Consider the following 15,612-nt stretch of genomic DNA (forward strand, 5'->3'; position numbering starts at 1 on the left):
GTCCGACTCACGGCTTGAGCAGAAAAGTCTAGATTGATGCTCCAGTATAGCAATGAGGGAGTGCTGCACTGTTGGAGGTGCCATCTTTTGGCTGCGACATTAAACCAAGGCCCCATCTGCCTGCTTGGGCGGATGTAAAAGATTCCCTGGCACTATTTCAAAGAAGAGTGGGGTGGGGGGGCGCTATCCCCAGTGCCTGGGTAATATTTATCCCTCAATCAACATCACAAAAACAGATTAGCTGGTCATTATCAGTTTGCTGTTTGTGGGATTTGCTGTACACAACTTGGCTGCCATGTTTCCTGCACTTCAAAAGTCCTTCATTGGCTGTAAAGTCCTTTAAGATGTCTGGTTTAGAGCATGGCTACCTGACCCGAACCCGACGGGACCCGACGACATGTGTCAGGTTCTGGTTGGGTCGGGTCGTTCTTCTGGGTCTGGCATTCGGGCCTGGTCGGGTCAGGCCAGGTCGGACACTGTGACAGCCAGGACGTCAAGGCAGGAAACACTTCGCACTAGTCTGCCATGAGCGATTCCATCCAAGTTAGAGCACAACCTCTTCAATGAAGTTGATTATATTCCGGTGGTCGGGTGGGGCGTGGGAAAAAATGAAAGGACTCGGGCCGCGTCGGGCTCAGGTCGAATGTGGTTCTGTCGGGCTTGGGTCGGGTTTCATTTGCAGACCTGAGTAGGCCTTTAGTCCGGTGGTTGTGAAAGGTGTTATATAAATGCATGTCATTCTTTTTTTCTTTTTCTCCTGCTCACTCCCCATAATCCGAAAAATCCTCTTTTCATCTGACTATATAATTCCTGTTCTAATAAAAATATGAACTTTGCTTTAGCAATAGTTTATGGCAGAGAATTCCACAGTCTAATTGCCCTCTTTATAGAGGCATTTTTTTCCACCCAAATTTCCAAGTTAGTTCTATATCATTATGTTCAGCTTTGTGAAGTGGGCGGCACAGTGGCGCAGTGGTTAGCACCGCAGCCTCACAGCTCCAGCGACCCGGGTTCAACCCGGGTTCAATTCTGGGTACTGCCTGTGTGGAGTTTGCAAGTTCTCCCTGTGTCTGCGTGGGTTTCCTCCGGGTGCTCCAGTTTCCTCCCACATGCCAAAAGACTTGTAGGTTGATAGGTAAATTGGCCATTATAAATTGCCCCTAGTATAGGTAGGTGGTAGAGAAATATAGGGACAGGTGGGGATGTGGTAGGAATATGGAATTAGTGTAGGATTAGTATAAATGGGTGGTTGATGGTCGGCACAGACTCGATGGGCCGAAGGACCTGTTTCAGTGCTGTATCTCTAAATAAATAAATAATAAGTGATTTTTATGTGTGCAGGGGAATACACAAGTGCTGCGGGCAGCTGAAATCGAAGGGATGCAGATAATTAAAACAAAGTGTCAGAATAGGGAGGCAAAAAATTCTTGCAGCCTTAGGAAAGGTTCTCATTGGTAACCTTTAATAAGGCTGAGGACTAAGAAGAGACAGGCAAAAGTGAAGAAAAAAGAAACCCAAGGTGCAAGCATGAGTCTGCAGGCAAATGATAAAGTAAGCAACACCCATCCATCTGTTGCTGAACGTTGAATTGGCCGTGATGCTGCATGAGGAGGGTACTTTGGCATTCACTGGCCGGATTTTCAAAGGGCCATGAAGTCGGGATGCAATGTTTTGGGCCCATGGGGATCTAGTGCTGGGCCAAGCATAGGACTTTTTCTTTATTCTGTAAAAGCTGCCTGACCTCTTTATTCCTCTGGCCCTCCATGACGCTACCTGCTGTCATCGGCAAGGCAGCGGCAGGCCCTGTCATGGCTGCCGCCTGTCTTTGCCCCTCATGCTCTGAAGGCGGTTCCCGCCTCCTGCAGACACTCAGTGCCACTAATTGGGCAATGAGCCCACCTCCTGCCCAATTAGGGCATTACCATTTGAAGATTGTGTTGCCCTGGCAATGCAACTCAGGTGTGGGGTTGGTACCCAGAAATCATCCAGGGGTCGAGTTCCTGACCCTGTTTTGAAAATTCAACCCCACATCTTTTAGTGGCACCATTGTGTCTGCTGGCCTCGCGTTCTTTGGAATAGAACCCTCCATATTGTTATGGTTTGACCACTCAGGACAAAGCCCCCAATCAAAATAGATGACTCTGATTGCGGTGGGAGCAATGCACTGTCAGTTCAGTCCCGCTGCTCCACAGGTCGCATAACATATATCTTTAAGCTTTCCAAATCAAAGAAAGAAGCAGCCGAATTGAACAATCTAGTAACCCCCGAATGAGGTGAACCAAACCAGGTATCTTTAGATATCAACAAATTAACTGTTTATTAAAAAAAACTAAAATTCTAACCACTAAGATAAACCAATATCTGAAGACCTTATAACTTATTTAAAAATCTGACTCCTGCATTCGCATACATATACTCAAACTAGTAGTATTTTGATGTTTAATTAGCTGCCCGAAAAAAAATAGAAATAACAAAGTTTTTGCAGATTACATTTCCTGACGAACAGTCCACTGATACAAAGTTCAAAGTCCTTTTGCAGTCTTCCAAGGTCTGATGAATCTGACAATAGAATTCGGTTGTTCAGTTCAGCATTTGAAGCATCAAACTCTTCTTCTTCAGCGATGAGCACAGAAATTACAGTTCAGTAGTTGAAGTATTAAATTCTTCTTTTTCCAGTGATGAACACAGATCAATAATTTGCTACCACTTTCAAAAGAATTAATCTGGCTTGAATTTTCTGAATTTTGAGCGAGGGTTTGAATAGGATGAGGGAGAGCTCTCCTCTTTCCTTCACATGCCAGAATAGTCTGTGTCCCAACTGTCTCTGAACAAACAGTTTTCAAAGTTAAACGGCAATATTGTATGTCCTATTCTCCCTCTCTGTTTGGCTGTATCCAGGGCAACCAAGATGTGCTTTCTGGTGACTTTTGAAGCTCGCTGCCTTAAAGAAGTACTGATCTCACCGCCTTAAAGGCACACCGCAAATTTCCCCCCAAAAAAGGATCATGACAATCTGAACTATTTATTTCCCAAGGTCATGTTTCCTTTGGTCTGAAGATGCAGAAATACCAGTAATGGCAGTCTAGCACCAGGCTACTTTTTGTGTCTGGCACTCTTTCACTGCTCCTCCTCCCTTCTCCCTCTTCTCTTGAACATCTCAATTATGGTGATTTCCATTGGGAAGACTGTTAGTGGCGGTAATTGTAAGGGAGGTAAAATAGTGCATCAATCGACACAAAGGCTCAAAAGAACCTAAGTGCTAGTAGGGAGAAAATAAACAGCAAAAATGAAGAAAAACAGTTAAATAATTGTAAAGCTGCGGGACCAATTTATTTACTGTGTCCATTGAAATAACAGACCCTCACAGCTAATTCCTAGCAGCTATTTCATAAAATATACAGTACAGAAACAGGCTATTCAACTCAACTGGTTCATTTCAATGTGGGAAACCCCATACAAATCATTTGGAATAGACTTCCCGCACACTAGAGCATTCCTGCACCCCCACCCCCACTACCACCACTCCAGTTAATGTATAAATTAAGCTTCCATTTTACTTTGTTCAGTACCAGCATTCCCTGTTCACAGGAGTTGTGTATAATGCAAAGTGAATGGAGATCTGGTGGAATTCCAAAAATTTTCCAGTTGAGTCCACCCGATTTACTTCAATTCATTGGGTGTACCTGATCAAGAAATCAAGCCTGGGGCAATTCGCTTTTTCTGACTTTCTGTCTTATCACATTCTGAAAATGTTCTGGTTGGTCTGAGCTGATTTGAGATTATCTGTCTCAATTGAAGTGAACTGCGAGGCAAATCCATCTGTGATTTATAACCTGGAGTCCAAGTGTTCTGAAGGATTAAAATTTTCCCCATCCTTTCAGCAAGATTGAAATGTTTTCCTTTTATTTGTGTCTCTTTAATGAGTAGTTTTTAGTGTCCAAAGGCTTAGCCAAATGCAGACACCTGCTGACCATTGAGATCATCTCTAAACTTATTGAAATGTGTCCATTAGTCTTCAAGAGGTTTGCACAAGAAATATTTTCTTGATAGGAAAGTACCTTGTGGATAGTTGTAAACTGTGGTGGAGAACTACTCTGCTTTTTCGTCACTGCTGTCCCCTCTAAATCCTGAAAATGAGAGCATCTGTTATTAAGAAGATTTTATCAGGAACTGATTTCAATTTACATTTATTAATGAGCAAACACAATGTTTGCTCCAGTGTAAACAGTGGTTATGTCCAGCAAAGCTGGCCCATTTGGCCTTATTCCTTGGCCAATTAAGTTTATTGCTTGGTCACTGGCTAGGTTCCATAAGGCATTTTTCATTCTCTTTTTAATGCCAGATTCCAATTCCACTGATATCAAAATTGAATTATCCCTAATTTATTTGATTCACTCATCAAAAATGCATTGCCACTATATGGCTGAATATGTTGTTAAAGGTTCACAGTGCCTCAATAATGGAATGGGTGTAGCCAATCCGGATTCCAGGACAGCCTATATCTCAGTTACGGAGCTTTCAATATTCTCCAGCCCACGTGTGACAGATCAGGGATTGTTCTTGTTTCATTTCATAGAAAACTCTATATTTTTATTGCTTGGCAGTTGTGATCATGCTATTTTAATTTTTCACTGGTTTGGAACAATTTGTAAGTGCATCTTGTATTTTAATGTCATTTCATTGTTTAAGAGGCATCTTGACAAATACATGAATAGGATGGGAATAGAGGGATACGGTCCCCGGAAGTGCAGAAGGTTTTAGTTTAGACAGGCATCAAGGTCGGCGCAGGCTTGGAGGGCCGAATGGCCTGTTCCTATGCTGTACTGTTCTTTGTTCTTTGTTCAAAAGGGAATAAATCACCTATTTCTAGGTAGAGATGTATTATAGCTAAATCCATATAGGTGACAGAGCCACTTATATTGTTGACCTTGTTGCAAGAAGAAGGCAGAGTTTATCGATTGTGATCATTTGTCCCATCAGGAGGTCCAACAAGCAACACCATCACACCTTGGTGTTGTCCTGAAGGGAATAAATAACTGCAAAGTAATTTGTGGGAAAGCATCCTGATCCTTTTAGCCCCAGTGCGAGTGAAGTCAATTATGAAAGATACCTTCTGGATATTCCATTGCCTCAGAATCGGCATCATGAGCAAAGGAGTGGGTATAACTGTTGCCATTTATGTTGTACATATAGTGACTCACCGGGCAACTGAATGAGTTGGCGCTATGGAGAACACACTATAAATGTCTAGTTTCACATACCAGCTTGCTGCACACCTTCCCAAGTTACTGGGACAATTAAAGTGGTGCCAGCAGTGTTGGTGTTGGTGATTGTGGCTGGGAGAGGTGCAGTGATTGAAAATGGGAGGCAGAGAGGTAGTATGTACTGCAAGTGGGGATTATGGAAATTTTAGATTGCCTAGGCTCATTGGTAGAATGATATAAAGATTAAGAAGAATCAGAATGTTACATTATGGAAATAGGCCATTGAACCCAGCACGTTTGTACTAGTGTTTTGCAGTGCATGAGTCACCTTGGGTGACCATGCTCTCCTTGCATTTCAGGTATAAAATCCCCTTTTAAAAAATGTATGGACATTTCTTCAACAGTTTGTGGCAGATAATTCCGCATTCTAACTGCCATCTATGTTTTTTTAAACCTCCCTTTTGACTATTTTTCTGATTATCTTAAATTTGTGCCTCCTCATTATCATCTGATTGACCAGTGCAAACAATTTACCTTAATCATAACACTTCATAAGATCTTAAGAAATAGGAACAGGAGTAGGTCATTCGGCCCCTCAAACTTGCTCCACCATTCAATAAGATCATGGCTGATCTAACTGTCCTTAACTCCACTTTCCTGCCTGCCCCACATAACCCTTGACTCTCTTGTAGATCAAAAATCTGTCCAACTGAGCCTTGAATATATTCAATGGTCCAGCCTCCACTGCTCTCCTGGGAAGAGGATTCTAATGATTAACGATCCTCTGAGAGAAGAAATTCCTCCTCATCTCCGTCTTAGGAGAGAGACCCCTTATTTTGAAATTCCCCCTAGTTTTAGATTCCTGCACGAGGGGAAACATCCTCTCAGCATCTACCCTATCAAATCCCCTCAGAATCTTTTATGTTTCCACCTCTCATTCTTCTAAACTCCAATGAGTATAGGCCCAACATGATCGAACTTTTCTCATTAGACAACCCCTTTTATTTATTTTTATTTTTATTTATTTTTAATTTTTATTTAGAGATACAGCACTGAAACAGGCCCTTCGGCCCACCGAGTCTGTGCCGACCATCAACCACCCATTTATACTAATCCTACACTAATTCCATATACCTACCACATCCCCACCTGTCCCTCTATTTCCCTACCACCTACCTATACTAGGGGCAATTTATAATGGCCAATTTACCTATCAACCTGCAAGTCTTTGGCATGTGGGAGGAAACCGGAGCACCCGGAGGAAACCCACGCAGACACAGGGAGAACTTGCAAACTCCACACAGGCAGTACCCAGAATTGAACCCGGGTCGCTGGAGCTGTGAGGCTGCGGTGCTAACCACTGCGCCACTGTGCTGCCCTTCATCCCAGGAATTTGCCTAGTGAACCTTCTCTGATCTGCTTCCAATGCAAGCATATCCCTCCTTAAGTAAGAAGACTAAAACTGTACGTCATACTCTAGGTGAGGTCTCACCAATGCCCTGTACAGTTGTAGGAAGACTTCCCTACTTTTACACTCCATCCCCTTTTCAATAAATGCCTACGTTCCCTTTGCTGTACCTGCATGCTTTTGTGATTCATGTACAAGGACACCCTGATCCCTTTGTACCACAGCATTTTGCAGTCTGTCTTCATGTAAATAATATTCTGCTTTTCTATTCTTCCTGCCAAAGTGAACAATCTTGAATTTTCACATATTATACTCCATCTGCCAAATTTTTGCCCACTCACTTAACCTATCTATATATCTTTGCAAACACTTTGTGTCCTCCTCACAACTTAGTAATCTTGAACTTTTCTGATCCAGTGTAAAACAAAAGCTCCAAATTCTCAAGTCTCTCTTCATACCTGTAAACCATCATCCCTCGTAATATCGTGATGAATCCATGCTGCATCTTATCCATCACTTTATTTTTTCCAATCCTTCCTATAATGGAGTCCTCACTCCAACTGTAGCCTATTGAAATCTTGCACAAGCTCAACATTATCTGCTTGCTTTTGTATATCTGCCTCGAGATACAAACTCAAGGATTTTGTAAGTTTTTTTTCATGACCTTATCTTCTTGTTCAACCACCTTTAATCACCTGTGCACTGTACACATAGTCCTTCTGTTTTACACCATTTAAAGTCTTATCAGCTAAAATGTATTTCCTTTCCCTATTCTTATCTTCTACATGTATCCCTTCACACATCATTGCATTGAAACATGTCTGTTCTGTGTTAAATTTGTTCGAAGTTCACATGGTATAATTTTGACAGACACTTTGGTCATCCTCTCAATGAATGGACAGAGTTCTGAAGAAGGGTCACTGACCTGAAACGTTAACTCTGTTTCTCTCTCTACAGATGCTGCCAGAGCTGCTGAGTTTTTCCAGCACTTTCTGTTTTTATTACATAAAATTTACTTTCAAAGAGCCCCTTTTATGCTTAGTCAGCTTTGATATCACAGCTACAGTGGAAATCGCACTGAGTTGGGATCACATTGATCTGGCGGCAATGAATGGGAATTGCTGAAAATTGGCAGTCAATGCTTTCAGAAATGTGCATGCTTTAGATTGGGATCAAATAAGGTCAGAAAATAAGTTGACTGAATTTAAAGGGGACCTTTCAGTAGCACCCGCCCCCCCACACCCAATGAAAACAAGTGCAGGAATATGCGATTAACCCATGCTCATTGCTTCCGATGCAGCCAGCATGTCAGCTTCGTGCTACTTACTAATTTACATGATTGCAGTTTGCGGGCAGTGCTAACCTCACTATTGAGTCGCTGCATGCCCCAGTGGGGGCCCAAAATTGTGAGAGGCTAGCATCAGTTAAAGCCAGCCTGCGCCTCCTAAAAGGGAGGCGCATTGTGGCTGGAGCAGATGCTGCAAGTCATTCTACAACTGATTCTGACTTGGGAAAGGTACAATAATGGCACAACATGGGAGAGAACGGGCTCTAAGATTTTCCCAAACTGCGCTGGAGACCTTGGTTGAGTGGATGCAGAGGAGGCGAGATTTGCTCTATCCACAGGGAGCCAGGAGATCCTCCAGACAAACTCTAAGAAGACAGATTGCCATGACAGTCAATTCCAGGAGTCAAGACCAAGGACCTGGATACAGTGCCACCAAATGTTCAATGACTTCACACAAGTGGTCAAGGTCAATGAATGTACTGTAAATGCCATACCCCACTAACTGTACCACTAGCCTCAGACATTGCTCAAATTACTACACCTCCATCACTCACCTACCGACAATCTCAATCAAACAGGATTCAGACCTAATATTCATAGCTTCACCTCACCTTCACACACTTATCACTGCTACAAGCCTCACATTCCCATCTCAGTTTTCACACACTACCAGCTATTCATCCATGACAGCCACATCATTCAAACACGTTACACAACACTCACTGACACTTCTGTCTCTCTTCCGGGACAAGATGGTGTGCAACAGGAAATAGCAGGAGCTAGCTGGTGGGATAAGGCACGGCTCCCTCCTAACCCCCTTGGAGCAGCTGGTGCTCCCAATCATTGGTGTGACCATTGTTGAGGCCATGGCTGGCTGCGGGGCTGAAACCATGGGAGATGACACTATCCTTATACCTACTCCTCCTTCTCACATCCCTTATCCCCCTCATCCCACAATCTTTTCTGATTTAGAAGTTGCAGATGGTGTAAGCATGCACTCTTACTTTCTCCCCATCAACTCACCACAATCCTACCCATCTCCCTTTCTCCTTTCAGATACGCAAGAATTGCAACCCACCCAGGCAGTTGTGGAAGAGCAGGAAGACAGTGATGATGAAGGAACATGGTTACTCAGTCTTACACTCATAGAATCATAGAATGGTTACAGCACAGAAGAAGGCCTGTCATGTCCATGCTGGCTTCCTGCAAGAACTACTCCAGCTAGTCGCATTCCTCCTCCCTTTCCCCGTAGCCCTGCAAATGTTTTCTCCTCTGATAATTATTCAATTTCCTTCTAAATGCCACGATTGAAACTGCCTCCAGGCAGTGCATTCCAGATCCTAAACACACGCTGTGTAAAAAAAAAAAAGCATTCCCCATGTCATTGTTGGTTCTGTTGCCATTCACCTTAAATCTCATTCTTGACCTTCTGCCCATGGGAACAATTTCTTCCTATCCATTCTCTCCAGAACCGTCATGATTTTGAACACCTCTATCAAATCTCCTCTCAAACTCCTCTAAGGAGAACAGTCCCAGCTTTTCCAATCTATTCACATAACTGAAGTCCCTCATCCCTGGAGGCAGTCTTGTATTTTTTTCTTTAACTTTCTCTAATGCCTTCACATTCTTCCTAAAGCATGGTGCCCAGAATTGGATATAATACTCCAGTTCAGACTGGACTATTGTTTTTTAAAGGTTCGCCAAAACTTTCTTGCTTTTGTTCTCTATGACTCACGGCCAGCAGCTCAGTTACTGACACTGCACGTGCCTTAGAGGACAGCTTAGAGATGGGATATGTACATGGTGAGACGCCAGTGACAAGTGGCTGTGGGCAGGGGGCAAAGGTAGAACAGGGAAAACTTCCTGGAAGGTGAGGTCACTCAGGCTCAGCGGCAGAGTACTCAAATAAGCACTTCAATGGGGCAGGCGACAGAAGAAGGCTAATGGGTTAGCTTGGTGCATTGGCAGACTTGTCAGAAAGCCTGAAGACAGTGTCAAGAAGCATGGTGGTGTCCAGTATCAACCTGGCACAGAGCTTCGTGCAGAGGTTGGAGCCCATCTTTTCCAGCATGGAAGTGGTGGCCAACTCCATTAGCAGACTAGTTCATGGAATTGAAGACAAATTATTGACTTAGTTAGGAAATTTGCTGAGTAGCAGGAGACAGAGAGTCGGAATAATAGGCAGGTACTTTAATTGGCAGGATGTGACTGGTGATGCCCCACAGGGATTTGTGTTGCAGCTTCAACTATTCGCTATGTTTATTAATGACTTAGGTGATGAAAGAAAGCTACATAACCCAATACGCTGATGACACAAAGATAGGCGGCATTATAAGCAGTGTAGCTGAAAGCGTAACATTACAAAGAGATATTGATAGATTAAGTGAAACTGTGGCAAATAGATTTCAGTGGAGGCAAATGTGAGGTCATCCACTTTGGACCTAAAAAGGAGAGAACAGGGTACTTTTTAAAAAATTCTTTCATGGGATATGGACATTGCTGGAAGGCCAGCATTTGTTGCCCATCCCTAATTGCCCTTGAGAAGCTAGTGGTGAGCTGCCTTGTTGAACCACTGCTGTCCATCTAGTGCGGGTACAGCCACAGTGCTGTTAGGGAGGGAGTTCCAGGATTTTGACCCAACGACAGTGATATATTTCCAAGTCAGGATACTCTGTGACCTCGAGGGGAACTTGCAGGTGGTGTTTTTCCTATGCATCTGCTGCCCTTGTCCTTCTAGGTGGAAGAGGTTGTGGGTTTGAAAGGTGATGTCAAAGGTGTAGTGAGTTGCTGCAGTGCATCTTTTATATGGTACACACTGCTGCCACTGTGCATCGGTGGTGTAGGGAGTGAATGTTGAAGGTGGTGGATGGGGTGCCGATCATGCGGGCTGCTTTTTCCTGAATGTTGGCGAGCTTTTTGAATGTTGTTGGAGCTGCACCCATCCAGGCAAGTGGAGAGTATTCCATCACACTCCTGATTTGTGCCTTGTAGATGGTGGACAGGTTCTGGGGAGTCAGGACTCCCAGTTGCTCTTGCAGCCGCAGTATTTATGTGGCCACTCCAGTTCATTCAATGGAGTCAATGTTAACCCCCAAGATGTTGATTGTGTGGGATTCTCTAATGGTAATGCTGTTCAATATCAAGGGAAGATGGCTAGATTCTCTCTTATTGGAGATTGTCATTGCCTGACTCTCGTGTAGTGTGAATGTTACTTGCCACTTATCAATCTAAACCTGCATGTTGTCCAAGTCTTGCTGCATATGGATACTTACTGGTTCAGTATCTGAGGAGTTGTGAATAGTGAAAAACTAGAAACAGTGGGGATCCAAAGAGACTGAGAATTCAGGTACATAACTCATTAAAATGTCATGAACCGTTACAGAAAATAATCCGAGAGTCATGGTGTCATAGAGCTATACAGCACAGAAACATTTGGCCCATTGTGTCTGTGCCGGCCATCAAGCACCTTACAATTCTAATCCCATTTTCCAGCACTTGGCCCAAAGCCTTGTATGCTATGGTGTTTCAAGTGCTCATCTAAATACTTATTAAATTTTATGAGGGTTCCTGCCTCTACCACTTCCTCAGGCAGTGTGTTCCAGATTCCAGACACACTCTGAGTAAAAAAAAAAAAATCCTCTAATCCCCCTCCCCTTACCTTAAATCTATGCCCCCTGGTTATTGACCCCTCCACTAAGGGAAAAAGTTTCTTCCTATCTAACCTATCAATGCCCCTCATAATTTTGTATATCTCAATCATGTCCCCCCTCAGCCTTCTCTGCTCTAAGGAAAACAACCCTAGTCTATCCAGTCTCTCTTCATAGCTGAAATGCTCCAGCCCAGGCAACATCCTGGTGAATCTCCTCTGCACCCTCTCCAGCGCAATCACATCCTTCCTATAGTGTGGTGCCCAGAACTGTACACAGTACTGCCTCTGTGGCCTAACTAGCATTTTATACTGCTCCATCATAACCTCCCTGCTGTTATATTCTATGCCTCGGCTAATAAAGCCTTCCTAGCCGCCTTATCTACCTGTGCTGCTGCCTTCAGTGATCTATGGACAAGTACACCAAGGTCTCTCTGACTCTCTGTACTTCCTCGGGTCCTACCATTCATTGTATATTCCTTTGCCTTGTTAGTCCTCCCAAAATGCATCACCCCACACTTGTCAGGATTAAATTCCATTTGCCACTGCTCTGCCCATCCTACCAGCCCATCTATATCGTCCTGTAATCTAAGGCTTTCCTCCTCACTATTTACGACACCACCAATTTTCATGTCATCTGCGAACTTACTGATCATACCTCCTATATTCACGTCTAAATCATTAATTTACACTACAAACAGCAAGGTCCCAGCACCGATCCCTGTGGTACACCACTGGTCACAGGCTTCCACTCGCAAAAACAACCCTCGATCATCACCCTCTGCCTCCTGCCATGAAACCAATTTTGGATCCACTTTGCCAAATTACCCTGGATCCCATGGGCTCATACCTTCTTAACCAATCTCCCATGCGGTACCTTATCAAAAGCCTTACTGAAGTTCATGTGGACTACATCAACTGCTTTACCCTCATCTACACATCTAGTCACCGCCTCAGAAAATTCAGTCAAGTTAGTTAGACATGGTCTCCCTCTGACAAAGCCATGCTGACTATCTCTGATTAATTCCTGCCTCTCCAAGTGGAGATTAATCCTGTCCCTCAGAATTTTTTCCAATAGTTTCCCTACCACTGATGTTAGACTCGCTGGCCTGTAATTACCTGGTTTATCCCTGCTACCTTTCTTGAATAATGGTACCACATTCGATGTCCTCCAATCCTCTGGTATCTCTCCTGTGGCCAGAGAGGATCTGAAAATTTGTGTCAGAGCCCCTGCTATTTCTTCCCTTGCCTCACATAACAGCCCACATAGCAAAATGGGCTAATGGAATGCTGACCCTTATATCTAGAGGACTAGAATGCAAGGGGATAGGAAGTCATCCTTCAGCTACACAAAGCCCTGTTTAGACCACACTTGGAGTACTGTGAGCAGTTCTGGGCACCACACCTCAGGAAGGATGTACAGGCCTTGGAGGGAGTGCAGTGTAGATTTACCAGAATGATAAATGGACTCCAAGGATTAAATTACAAGGAGAAATTATACAACCAGGGTCGTATTCCCTGGAACTTGGGTTAAAGGGTGTTTTGATTGAAGTTCTCAGGATATTTAAGGGGAACAGTTTGGGTAAATAGAAACTATTTCCACTGATTTGGGAGTCTAGGACTGGGGGCACAGTGTAAAAATTCGAGCTAGACTTTTCAGGAGTGGAAGTAGGAGACAGTTTTACATGCAAAGGCTGGTAGAAATTTGGAACTCTCTTCCGCAAATGACATTGGTGCTAAATCAATTAATTTTAAATCTGAGATTAATCGATTTTTGTTAACCAAAGATATTAAGGAATATGGGGTAAAGGTTACTATACTGAGTTAGTTTGCCGATCAGCCATCAGACTGAATGGCCGACTCTTGATCCTGTGTTCCGCATTTGTGGACCCAACCATGATGCGGCGTTTAATGGTTAATGTCTCAGTTCCTATTGCAGCACAAGCAGAAGCCACCCAATAGACAGGGTTAAGCAATCCCACAACCAACGGATCAGATCTAAGCTCTGCAGTCCGACCACATCCAGTTGTGAATGGTGATGGATAATTAAACATGTGACAGGAGGAGGATGCTCCACAATTATCCACATCCTCAACGATGGGAGAGTCTAGCACATCAGTGAAAAGGACAAGGCTGAAGCATTTGCAACAATCTTCAGCCAGAAGTGCTGAGTGGATGATCCATCCCGGCCTCCTTCTGAGATCCCCAGCATCACGAATGCCAGTCTTCAACCAGTCCGATTCACTCCATCTGATAACAGGAAACAGCTGAAGGCACTGGATACAGCAAAGGCTATGGGCCCTGACAACATTCCGGCAATAGTACTGAAGGCGTGTGCTCCAGAACTAGCCACGCCCTTAGCCAAGCTGTTCCAGTACAGCCACAAAACTGGTATCTACCCGGCAATGTGGAAAATTGCCCAGGTATGTCCTGTTCACAAAAAGCAGGACAAATCCAACCCAGCCAATTACCGCCCCATCAGTCTACTCTAGATCATCAGCAAAGTGATGGACGGTGTCGTCGACAGCGCTATCAAGTGGCACGTGCTCAGCAATAATCTGCTCACTGACGCTCAGTTTGGCTTTTGCCGTGGCCATTCAGTTCCAGACCTCATCACAGCCTTGGTCCAAACATGGACAAAAGAGCTGAACTCCAGAGGTGAGGTGAGATTGACTGCCCTTGACATCAAGGCAGCATTTGACTGAGTATGACATCAAGGAGCCTTAGCAAAACTGGAGTCATGGGAATCAGGGGAAAACTCTTTGCTGGTTGGAGTCATGCCGAGCGCAAAGGAAGATGGTTGTGGTTGTTGGACGTGAATCATCTCAGTCCCAGGACATCACTGCAGGAGTTCCTCAGGGTAGTGTCCTAGGTCCAACCATCTTCAGCTGCTTCATTAATGACCTTCCCTTCATCATAAGATCAGAAATGAGGATGTTCGCTGATGACTGTACAATGTTCAGCATCATTTGCGACTCCTCAGATACTGAAGCAGCCCATGTCAATATGCAGAAAGACCTGGACAACATCCAGGCTTGGGTTGATAAGTGGCAAGTTATATTCATGCCACACAAGTGCCAGGCAATGACCATCTCAAACAAGAGAGAATCTAACCACCTCCCTTTGACATTCAATTGCATTACCATCACTGAATCCCCCACTATCAACATCCTGGGAGTTACCATTGACCAGAAATTGGACTGGACCAGCCACAAAAATGCTGTGGCTACAAGAGCAGGTCAGAGGCTGGGAATTTTGTGGCAAATAACTCACTTCCTGTCTTCCCAGAGCCTGTCCACCATATACAAGGTACAAGTCAGGAGTATGATGGAATACTCTCCACTTGCCTGGATTGGAGCAGCTCAGTACTCAAGAAGCTTGACACTATCAGGACAAAGCAGCCCGCTTGATCAGCACACTCAACATTCACTGCCTCCACCACCAACACACAGTGACAGCAGCGTGTACCATTTAGAAGATGCACTGCAGCAACTCACCAAGGCTCCTTCAATAGCACCTTCCAAACCCACAACCTCTATCACCTAGAAGGACAAGGGCAGCAGATGCATGGTAATACCACCACCTGCAAGTTCCCCTCCAAGCCACACACCATCCTAACTTGGAACTATATCGTCGTTCTTACCCTGTCGTTGGATTAAAATCCTGGAACTCCCTTCCTAGCAGAACTGTGGGTGTGCCTACACCCCAAGGACTGCAGCAGTTCAAGAAGGCAGCTCACCACCACCTTCTCGAGGGCAATTAGGGATGGGCATAGCCAGAGGCACCCACATCCCATGAACGAATTAAAAAAAACTAACATCTAGATGCTGCAGAGGAAGGTCAGCTTGCTGCCATGGAAGGTCTGACTGCTGCCTTCATGCTGGCAGATACCAATGTTGAAAGGGGCTTACAGTGTATCACGGCCTGACTCCCTTGTTCAACGAGCTGGCAGAGCTCATGGGTTTGGAAGGTACTGCTGAAGAAACCTCGGCAAGTTGCTGCAGTCTTCTTCTTCTTCTTTGGCCTCCTTGTCTCGAGAGACAATGGGTAAGCACCTGGAGGTGGT

At 44.4% G+C, this 15,612-nt stretch overlaps 1 protein-coding gene across 2 annotated transcripts in view; it reads left to right on the top strand.

Moving 5' to 3' along the window:
* LOC137346642 (syntaxin-1A-like) overlaps positions 1-15,612 on the top strand; it is a 320,432-nt gene that overhangs the window by 26,010 nt on the left and 278,810 nt on the right. The window lies entirely within an intron of this gene.

The sequence above is a fragment of the Heterodontus francisci genome, chromosome 30 (genome assembly GCF_036365525.1).
Source record: "Heterodontus francisci isolate sHetFra1 chromosome 30, sHetFra1.hap1, whole genome shotgun sequence".
NCBI lineage: Eukaryota > Metazoa > Chordata > Chondrichthyes > Heterodontiformes > Heterodontidae > Heterodontus > Heterodontus francisci.